Source organism: Macrobrachium nipponense, chromosome 32 (genome assembly GCF_015104395.2).
Source record: "Macrobrachium nipponense isolate FS-2020 chromosome 32, ASM1510439v2, whole genome shotgun sequence".
NCBI classification, from domain to species: domain Eukaryota; kingdom Metazoa; phylum Arthropoda; class Malacostraca; order Decapoda; family Palaemonidae; genus Macrobrachium; species Macrobrachium nipponense.
In genome coordinates, this window is record NC_061094.1 from 59,696,683 (window position 1) to 59,709,170 (window position 12,488).

Consider the following 12,488-nt stretch of genomic DNA (forward strand, 5'->3'; position numbering starts at 1 on the left):
GCGAGACTACCTCTAGAAGTGTCTTTTAACGGCAATACATGTTTTCAACTATATTTTGTGTATTTTTTTTTTTTTACTTGTCAGTCTATGGTTACGAGTTATAAAATTAAGTTTTTATAGAAGTAGAAAAAAAACTATACGTACTGCAACAGATTTTGATAACTATATTTGATTTTGTTTTTTAGTTTTAATTAATTTTGTTTTGCCTTGTCTGCCTATTTAACAAGATATAAAACAAGTTTTATCCGAACAATTCGTATTGTTTTTAAATCCCGTTTCCTTCTTATGACTGTACCCATAACCTTTATTATATAATCTACAACATTTTACAATTCTCGTTCTACATTTGGCCAGATTCAAAAACTAGTATCTATAATGCGTGTCATTACAACCGACATGTAGTGTTGTTTATAAACCCCGTTTCCGTCGTGAGAGACAAAGCATACATCACTAGCGATACCACAAACCTCAATTTTATAACCTACAACTTTAACAATTCTCATTCTACAACATTTTTCGCTAAGAGCTTGTACCATTCTGTCAATTTTAACGTATTAAAACCTTCGTAAGAAATCTAAAACTTCAATTTTACAATCTACAACTTTTCACAATTCTCGTTCTACAACATTTTGCCACACTTAAAAACTAATAACTTAAATAAGTATTTGTCTCATGATATATTTAACGTTACCAACAGCTCTATCGCAGTCCCTAAATTTATATATATATATATATATATTATATATATATATATATATATATAATATATGATATTATATATATATAGTATATATATATATATATATATATATAATATATCATATTATATATATATATATATATTATATTATATATATATATAGATATATATATATAGTAGATTAAAAGAAATAAAATGTATTTACCTGCAAGTCCTTGCCAGGTATTTCGAATTGAAGCCTCAGTGATTCACAACAGGTAAAAAGTCAATACCAAACGCCGTCCACTCTCTCTCTCTCTCTCTCTCTCTCTTCTCTCTCTCTCTCTCATACACAAGGCTAAACTAATCGCTCTCTCTCTCTCTCTCTCTCTCTCACACACACACACACAAGACTAAACTAATCTCTCTCTCTCTCTCTCTCTCTCTCTCTCTCTCTCTCTCTCTCTCTCTCTCTCTGAAACAAAGGATAGGATGTATATCCAACTGCGAGTTACCTGTACCTTCCTAAACGAAAGAAAAAAATCCATTCACCTTTCATTTATACAATTCAAAAAAAAAAAAATACGAGCTGAAATTTGTTCAGCAGTTTTTTTTTTCTCTCAATGCACCTGTCAGTGTTTTCACTTAAATTAGCCAGTGGGCTGAATTCGTTTTTTTTTTTTTTCCAAAGCGAATCGACGGATTATACTAAATGTTTACAGGCTTCCGCTTGGCATACGAGGAAAAAAAAAAACCACGGACGTTAAATGTATTCAACGACTTCTGTCAGATCAGTCTAATGTTTTCGTACTTTCAATTTACCGACCACGAAAGAAGTGCCTGATTAAAAATATATTTTATTTTCATTTTTGCCTAAAGGAACCAATGAGAGGTCTAGAGAGATCATCAAATTAGCAAGTGGGTCTACCCCACTGATTCTCCTCTGGCGTACTTTCAGTCAAGCGTGGCTACTGATCTATTGTGTCCCAACCTACGTAGAATCACTGCCAGCTGACGTCAGCACGATGGCAGGAACAAAGATGTCAGCAGGTATGTCTTCTGCAGTGAAGACTTCACTATCACTAAATGAGTACAAAAAAATAAAACCATTGATATCTGACAGTCAGCCCGAGGTAGGAATAAGATGTCAGCAGATAATATCTTCTGCACTGAAGATTTCATTATCACTAAATCAATCCCTAAAAGGAACCACTGACGTCTGACGTCAGCCCGGAGAAGGAATAAAGACGTCAGGAGTGTGTCTACTGCAACAAAGACTTCACTATCACTCAGTCAATCTCTAATGGGAAGGTGGAAGGATTGAAGGGGGAGATTAAAAATAAGAGAATAAATAGTACATTACAAAGAATCGGTTGAAAATATGAAATAAGAAACAATAGTGAGCTGTCATCGTCATCAGTTATCAAAAGCGTTTCCTGAGTAAATTTCGATTATATTCAAGGTCTCTTCAGTTTTTCCTAATGTCTATTTATGTATTTTTTAATTCTTTAGCTATTTATTCATTTACTTATTTATATTGTATTTAATGTCTCTTCAGTTTTCCCTAATGTCTAAGTTTTTCCTAATGTCTATTTATGTATTTTGTAATTATTCATTTATTTATTTAGAAATTATATTCAGTCTCTTCAGTTTTTCCTAATGTCTCTCATGTATTCTGTAATTCCCTATTTATTTATTTATTTATTTATTGTAGGGAAAGTTCTTGGGCAAAGGTTAAAGATTTCAAAAAATGAAAAATATTGAACTGCTATATAAATGTGAACTTCTCGTATACTGTCGAGATCTTTCCAAGTCAAAGGACAATACAGTGAAATAAAATCTATTGAAAATAAAAGCTAATGAAAGGAAGATGCTGGATTTCCCTTAACAGCCTAAAGGTCAACACAGTGAAATAAAAACTACTGAAAATAATCATATAAAATCTATTGAAACCAAAAGCTAATGAAAGGAAGATGTTGGTTTTCCCTTTAATAGCCTACAGCAGTTTATAAAAAAAAAAAGAAAAAAAAAAGAAAAAAAAAAAAACAAGAGATCACAGCTCCCCTGTTCCTACAAATTCAATATCAGCGTTCGCATTATTACAGCGCGATATTCACCGATATTACAATTACAGTTATCGTTTTACCTTCGCTGCTGCAATAACGGTGATTGTGATATCGTGACAGTGAGCGCTTCTGCCGGAGTAATATTATTACTTAATTATTGGTTTGCTGTTGGATAATGAAAACCAATTTCTAAACAAATTTTTTTTTTTCCTATATGACCAAATTCTATATATATACCATATATTATATATATATATATATACTATATATATATATAATATATATATATATACCCTTATATATATATTCATGTGAATGTGATTCTGTTATAGTGTTCCGGTCTACTGGTTTAAACGTTTCCGTTGTTCTTAAATCAAAATATTTGTTTCTGCTTCTACAACTAAAAACCTATCGATGTGTGTTTCAATATGTGTTAATTATTATTATTATTAATTATTATTATTATTATTATTATTATTATTATACATTTATACATTTATTATTTTATTATCATCATCATCATCATCATCATCATCATCAATTATCAATTTCAAAAAATCTTCTCATTATTATTATTATTATTTTCTTTTTTTTTTTTTTTTTTTCCTCTTTTTTTTTTTTTTTTATTTTTTTTTTTTTTTTTTTTTTTTTTTTTGCTCTATCACAGTCCTCCAATTCGACTGGAGGGGGTGGTATTTATAGTGTGGCGGGTTCCGGTTGCATCCTGCCCCCTTAGGAGTTCATCACTCTTCTTACTATGTGTGCCGTTTCTAGGATCACACTCTTTTCTGCATGAGTCCTGGAGCTACTTCAGCCTCTAGTTTTTCTAGATTCCTTTTCAGGGATCTTGGGATCGTGCCTAGTGCTCCTATGATTATGGGTACGATTTGCCACAGGCATATCCCATATCCTTCTTATTTCTATTTTCAGATCTTGATACTTATCCATTTTTTCCCTCTCTTTCTCTTCAACTCTGGTGTCCCATGGTATTGCGACATCAATGAGTGATACTTTCTTCTTGACTTTGTCAATCAACGTCACGTCTGGTCTGTTTGCACGTATCACCCTATCCGTTCTGATACCATAGTCCCAGAGGATCTTTGCCTGATCGTTTTCTATCACTCCCTCAGGTTGGTGCTCGTACCACTTATTACTGCAAGGTAGCTGATGTTTCTTGCACAGGCTCCAGTGGAGGGCTTTTGCCACTGAATCATGCCTCTTTTTGTACTGGTTCTGTGCAAGTGCCGGGCATTCACTTGCTATGTGGATTATGGTTTCATTTTTCGTATTGCACTTCCTACATATGGGAGAGATGTTATTTCCGTCTATCGTACTTTGAACATAGTTCTGGTTCTTAGCGGGCCTGATCTTGTGCCCGCTGTTATCATTCCTTCAGTTTCCTTCTTTAGCTCTCCCCTCTGTAGCCCATTGCCAATTGTCATCGCTGGCTAGTTCTTTAGTCTGTCTCCATGTATTGTCCGTGCATTGGTTTGTTGTGCCAGTCCTCAGTTCTTTCTGTCTTTCTCCTGTCTCTGTATATTTCTGGGTCTTCGTCTACTTTTATTAGTCCTTCTTCCCATGCACTCTTTAGCCACTCGTCTTCACTGGTTTTTAGATATTGCCCCAGTGCTCTGTTTCGATGTTAACCGCAGTCCTCTATACTTAGTAGTCCTCTCCCTCCTTTCCTTTCGTGTTATGTATAGTCTGTCCGTATTTGCTCTTGGGTGTAGTGCTTTGTGTAGTCATATGTTTTCTGGTTTTCTGATCTATGCTGCGGAGTTCTGCCTTCGTCCATTCGACTATTCCTGCGCTGTATCTGATTACTGGCACTGCCCATGTGTTTATGGCTTTTATCATATTTTATTATTATTATTATTATTATTATTATTATTATTATTATTATTATTCTAAGGGTCCGCAATAATAAAAAATTTAAAGGCTTATAAAAGCTTTCGAACCCAGAGAAGGATTCGAAAGCTGTTATGAACTTTTAACAGTTTTATTATTGTGGACCCATTAGAATATTGCATAAACTCTCGTGACAGAGTTTTTTCCAACCGAATTTATTATTATTATTATTATTATTATTATTATTATTATTATTATTATTATTATTATTATTATTATTATTATTATTATTATTAACCTCTCGATGTTTAATAAGATAACATCTAGGGCTGGCGAACTAATTCATAAACATTAAAGATAATGACTTATAAAAACAAAAAAATAAAAAAAAATAAAATGAAAACTCCATTACATACATAACAAAATCAATCTAAAACAATTCTCCCCAAAAACTTCAGAAAGGCGCTAATTACCTTCCCCAACCGGGATAATATGTAAAAAACGCCTCCCACGTTCTCAGATTAAAGCAATTGCCCTAAATCAAGAAGATATAAAAAAAACTAAATAGCTGTAGCGAACCAGCCATGCATAACAAATAGCCATGATTGACAGGACATCAAGTTTCCATGCATCATGTACGTGGGACAGTGGCACCAGTCGTGTGTTTAGTCGAAGATAAAAAAAAAGATAAAAAAACAAGGTGGGATCCACAGAGCCCATTTATTGATGAGGCAATCCAAGCAACATGGGCAGGACAATTACAGTGAATGAAACATACTAGTCTAGGGCAAGCCAAACTTGGGTAGAATTGTTTTTCCCATGTATATGTATGTCTGTCTATCTGTCTGTGTCTGTTTTAAAAGGATGTCTCGAGAATGTATGAATGTTTCATTTTATAAAAATGCAGGCATGGAAACCATCCAACCCTTCATTCATCAAGACACTTAATATCCTTGCAGGGCAAGATGTACTCTGTAAAGGACATACCCGTATGAAAACCACTCAAATACGTCCACTTCTCGTGATTACACATTTTTGGAGAAATTGGGCTCAGTTTATTTAATTTACATAATAACAAATCGTTAACTCTAACCTTATTACTACAAGCTAACCCCAACTCGTAAAGGGCACCAAATGAACGTGCCTACCCTGTCTCATCAAATTCCGTTCGGTCGTTCTTGAGATATCCTGCTAACAAACTAACAAGGACACTGGTGAAACTATAACTATTACAAACTCAGTTCGTAGAATAACAATAAAGAAAACGGCATGTCCTTACAAAAAACGGGATAGATATATATTTAGGGTTCCCTATTAACTAGGAAGTGTCTTGGCAAAGAGGTCTCAACTTGGTTACATCAAAACAGACTGAAATAACTAAATTTCATGAACTTGGTGATATACTCTCTCTCTCTCTCTCTCTCTCTCTCTCTCTCTCTCTCTCTCTCTCTCACCAATAATGAAGTGTAATTGTTACAATTATTCTACTTACAAGCTGGAGACCAATAAAAGTCAGTTTCCAGAGAGAGAGAGAGAGAGAGAGAGAGAGAGAGAGAGAGAGAGAGAGAAAATACCCCAAGCTCGTTTGAACTCAGTTCAGGATCTACCTAGCATCAGTGATACACTTTCGCACCACAGAATTGAATTTAAACGAGCCAAATGTAATCTGAACTTTCCCCTTACAAGCTGTCTAAAATCTTAATCGGACATGTGGATTGTATTTCCTCCTACAGCTGTTGCAAAACCCTCCCTGAATTTTGAGTTGTTAATAAACTTTTCCAAAACCCTGTCAAGTACACCACTGCTCGAAGTGCCCCAAGTTAAGAAATTGGAATCGCACAGAAATGCATTTTTTTTATTGACTTTCAAACCAATGTATTCATCTTCTTTCTTGAATATTGACATAGTTTATTCTCATAAAAAGTAAAGGGAATTTTGACAAAAAAAAAAAAAAAAATCCGGTTTGTTTATCCAGGAAAGGTTCTCGGGAACTCATGAACCCGGACACGACAAATTAGAGATGATTCATACTCACTAATTAACAGAAGAATACTATGACAGCTTACCTGAGTACCGGTTGAACACCAAAATTGAATAGTCACGTACCTGGAGGAAAACAAGAAAACTATTATTATTATTATTATTATTAATATTATTATTATTATTATTATTATTATTATTATTATTATTATTATATCACTGAACCAAGGAACCCCTGTAACGAGGATATAATATAGAGAATTAAAAGCCACAGTAATGTTAACAATACTACTCTGTATCCCTCATCAGTCCTATTTCTAACACAGCTGTAGCCTTTCATTATTATTATCGTTATTAGTATTATTCCAAATGTCATTTCTCTCTCTCTCTCTCTCTCTCTCTCTCTCTCTCTCTCTCTCTCTCTCTCTCTCTCCTTTCCATGTTCTACCATTTCCTCCTCCTCCTCCTCCTCCTCCCAACTCACTCACTCTCTCCATTTGGAAAAGAACGTCTCTAAAGAAAGGAAAATACAACAGTAGCCGTGAAACACTTTCCATGACACAGGAGACGATTTGGAAGCCCAGCCGTCAAATAAATTTCTCTTGATGTTCAAATTACCCGAAAATACGAAAATATCACTTTTCACTTGAAACGTCTACGTCCGCTGACACCATACCCCCCCTTCCCCATCAATACCCCAGACTCACCCACACCCTACCCATCCCCCAATACCCCAAGCTCAGCAGACCACCTCATCTCCTTAGTAGAGAGAGAGAGAGAGAGAGAGAGAGAGAGAGAGAGAGAGAGAGATATTTGAAGGAGTAAGACTGCTACTTGAATCGTCAGAATTGACATATTTTTTGCATTAAGTAAAATATCCATTACAAATAATCAACTTTACAATTAATAGGGGAGAGAGAGAGAGAGAGAGAGAGAGAGAGAGAGAGAGAGAGAGAGAGAGAGAGAGAACGTCAGACTCTCAGAAATGAAATCGCCAGGCTGAATAGCGCTGCTGAATATGCGGAAGAAATCCAGAAGGAAAATTACTCAAAATTATTGTTCCTAAGGAATCGCAAGAGGGACAAAAGATGTTCAACGTGAGAATCATACCAATAAAATTGATCGTAACGCAGAAGAATTGTGGAGTCGAGTGATACGAGTGATACCAATAAAATTGATCGTAACGCAGAAGAATTGTGGAGTCGAGTGATACGAGTGATACCAATAAAAATGATCGTAACGCAGAAGAATTGTGGAGTCGAGTGATACGCCTATAGGCTGAAAACAGGGAGTTCCAAGATAAACTAGAAGACACAAAAAACAAAAATATACGACTTGTACAGCCAATGCGCCAATCTCAGAAATGAGAACGCGCAATTAAAGTGTGATTCCATCCATCAAGCAAATAGGTTACCAAAGACGACTTGCGAGCCTGAACATTTGTGTATGACTTAGAAACATGGCGATTGCGAGGAGAGCTAATAGAAACATTCAAAATACTGAGAGGCATAACAAAAGTAGACAGTAACCTTGTCACATTAAACGAAAGCCAGACAAGAAATATGGGATGGAAACTAGAACTGAAGAGATACAACACATCTCATTGTGGGAACTTCTTCACATACAAGATATGTGACACACTGATCAAACTGCCACCAGAAGTTGTAAACAGCAACAGTGTGGAAGAATTTAAAAGAAAGCTAAACAAAATAATTAGATCACTGTGAACGAAAAGTTGAGATAAGTGAGCACATGATGTCTTCTTGGATTAGGATGTCTTTGAGACATCCTAATCCTTGTAACTACTTGTAACATCATTCTCTCTCTCTCTCTCTCTCTCTCTCTCTCTCTCTCTCTCTCTCTCTCTATTTAATCTTTTACTCTAACACAACCACCACCACATCATCCTCTCTCTCTCTCTCTGTCAGTCTGTCTGTCTGTCTCTCTCTCTCCCCAGCCTCCCACCCTTCCTCCTACCCCTCCTCTCCTCTCCTGTCCCTCCCATTCCACTCTCCAACCCCCTCCCCCTTTTAGAAATAAACGTCTAGAGCCTAAAATAAACGTCTAGAGCCTTCAAAATACTACGCTAACCGTGAAACTCATTCATGACAAAGGAGATGATTCAGAGAGGCTTCAGTCCAATAAATATTTCTCTCAGGCCAAATTGTCCGAAAAATAAAGACGGAGAAAAAAGGGTAGTCTTTTTTAAGTGGAGCACACTTATACACACTTACGTACACGTATATACACTTAGATACACACATACATACACATAAGTACGGCAGTAACGAAGTCTGAGAATATTTTTTTTTCTCTGGGCAAATTACCACCCCCCACCCCCACAAGGGAAAAACAAGGTATTCATTTTAAGTGGAGCACACTTACACACAGTTACATACTTACTTACACACGCATGCGCACATATATACACACATACATACACATAAGTAAGGAAGTGTGAGAATATATTTTTTCTCTCTGGGCAAATTATCCCCAAAAAGAGAGAAAACAAGGCAGTCATTTTAAGTGGAGCACACTTACACACTTACATACATACTTAAACACGCATACGCACACATATACGCATACACACGTACATACAAAATTTTTCTCTCGGGGCAAATTATCCCCCAAAAAAGGGAAAGCAAAGTAGTCATTTTAAATGGAGCACACTTACACACATACTTACACACGCATACACAGACTTATACACATACCACACGTACATACATACATACATACTAATGCACATGCACATGATTAGTAAAGGATTAAGTTAGAAAAAAATGACACCGTTATCCCTATACATAAAGGGGTCGGTTGCCTGATGCGCCTTCTCCTCCCCACTGCCTTCTATCAAAGGCATCGTCCTAAATGACTCAAAAATAAAGTGAAAAAGGGTACTAGTAGCCTTTTTAGGTGGAGCACAAAGTTACACACAATTACATACACACTTATTCACGCATACACACTTATATTCACATTCACAAATGCATACATATGACTAGAGAAGGAGGAAGTAAATAAAAAAAAAAATAGTCTTAAGTGAAATTCACTTATACACATACATACATGCATACATACGTGTACACACTCACTGTACAAATCCACAAACGCATACATACGAACAAGGAAGGAAGGAAGGAAGAACTATTCCTTTCGGCTTGATGTGCAAATCTCATTCATCTACTGATTTCCTTTTCCGAGTGAATATGGAAGAGAGAATCTTATTTAATGGTGATAATAATAATGCGACCGAAGAATTCAAATGACTATAATTTCTCTCTCTCTCTCTTTATTTATAATACATATATATATATATATATATATATATATATATATATAGAGAGAGAGAGAGAGAGAGAGAGAGAGAGAGAGAGCCCGGCTTGGCCTATCAAAACTCCACGCTAATAGCAAACCTCACAGCCAACTAACTAAGCAAGCAAGTTTCGTCTCACATGACACCACAGATACAGACTCCCTCGAAATACGTATCCTCATTTCACGAAGCATTAGGAAGAGTACAGAATAAATTACAGAATAAATAACGACCTCAGAAGAACTCCAATTACACTTTGTAGTTGGACCCGGTCCAAAATTGGCCTGGGTACGTCGCTTAGGCGAACTCGCCTCAGTTTCCCCCCCTCCACCCACCAAGACGTTATAAATTAATCCCAAAAGTTGAAGACTTTTGCGGGGATGAAAAATATAAACGTATAAAAGAGGACTGCTAACGGTGTGGTGCTAGTCAGGTGATGGGCGCAACACGACGCACGCGCAGACCTGGACGAATTCGTTTTAAGAAATGGGACGGTGTGAACGCATATAGCGATACAAAGAGATATCATTATTATCACAGTCCTCCAATTCGACTGGGTGGTATTTATAGTGTGGGGTTAAGGGTTGCATCCTGCCTCCTTAAGAGTCCATCACTTTTCTTACTATGTGTGCCGTTTCTAGGATCACACTCTTCTGCATGAGTCCTGGAGCTACTTCAGCCTCTAGTTTTTCTAGATTTCTTTTCAGGGATCTTGGGATCGTGCCTAGTGCTCCTATGATTATGGGTACGATTTTCACTGGCATATCCCATATCCTTCTTATTTCTATTTTCAGATCTTGATACTTAATCCATTTTTTTTTCCCTCTCTTTCTCTTCAACTCTGGTGTCCCATGGTATTGCGACATCAATGAGTGATACTTTCTTCTTGACTTTGTCAATCAACGTCATGTCTGGTCTGTTAGCACGTATCACCCTATCCGTTCTGATACCATAGCCCACAGAGGATCTTTGCCTGATCGTTTTTCTATCACTCCCTCAGGTTGGTGCTCGTACCACTTATTACTGCAAGGTAGCTGATGTTTCTTGCACAGGCTCCAGTGGAGGGCTTTTGCCACTGAATCATGCCTCTTTTTGTACTGGTTCTGTGCAAGTGCCGGGCATTCGCTTGCTATGTGGTTTATGGTTTCATTTTTCGTATTGCACTTCCTACATGATGAGAGATGTTATTTCCGTCTATCGTTCTTTGAACATATCTGGTTCTTAGGGCCTGATCTTGTGCCGCTGTTATCATTCCTTCAGTTTCCTTCTTTAGCTCTCCCCTCTGAAGCCATTGCCATGTGTCATCACTGGCTAGTTCTTTAGTCTGTCTCATGTATTGTCCGTGCATTGGTTTGTTGTGCCAGTCCTCTGTTTCTGTCTGTCACTCTCCTGTCTCTGTATATTTCTGGGTTTTCGTCTACTTTTATTAGTCCTTCTTCCCATGCACTCTTGAGCCACTCGTCTTCACTGGTTTTCAGATATTGCCCCAGTGCTCTGTTCTCGATGTTGACGCAGTCCTCTATACTTAGTAGTCCTCTCCCTCCTTCCTTTCATGTTATGTATAGTCTGTCCGTACTTTGCTCTTGGGTGTAGTGCTTTGTGTATTGGTCATATGTTTCCTGGTTTTCTGATCTATGCTGCGGAGTTTCTGCCTTCGTCCATTCTACTATTCCTGCGCTGTATCTGATTACTGGCACGCCCATGTGTTTATGGCTTTTATCATATTTCCGGCGTTGAGTTTTGACTTGAGTATCGCCTTGAGTCTCTGCATATACTCTTTCCTGATCGTGTCCTTCATCTCTTAGTGTTTTATATCCCCTCCTTCCATTATTCCCAGATATTTGTATCCTGTCTCATCTATGTGTTTGATGTTGCTCCCATCTGGTAGCTTTATCCCTTCAGTTCTCGTTACTTTGCCTTTTTGTATGTTGACTAAGGTGCATTTTTCTATTATTATTATTATTATTATTATTATTATTATTATTATTATTATTATTATTATTATTTATATATATATATATATACATATATATATATATATATATATATATATATATATATATATATATATATATATTTTTTTTTTGCTTTATCACAGTCCTCCAATTCGACTGGGTGGCATTTAAAGTGTGGGGTTCCAGGTTGCATCCTGCCTCCTTAGGAATCCATCACTTTTCTTACTATGTGCGCCGTTTCCAGATCACACTCTTTTGCATAAGTTCTGGAGCTACTTCAGCCTCTAGTTTTTCCAGATTCTTTTTCAAGGATCTTGGGATCGTGCCTAGTGTTCCTATGATTATGGGTACAATTTCCACTGGCATATCCCATATCCTTCTTATTCTATTTCAGGTCTTGATACTTATCCATTTTTTCCCTTTTCTTTTTCTCTTCAACTCTGGTGTCCCATGGTATTGCGACATCAATCAGTGATACTTTCTTCTTGATTGTCAATCACGTCACGTCTGGTCTGTTTGCACGTATCACCCTATCTGTTCTGAATCCATAGTCCCAGAGGATCTTTGCCTGATCGTTTTCTATCACTCCCTCAGGTTGGTGCTTGTACCACTTATTACTGCAAGGTAGCTGATGTTTCTTG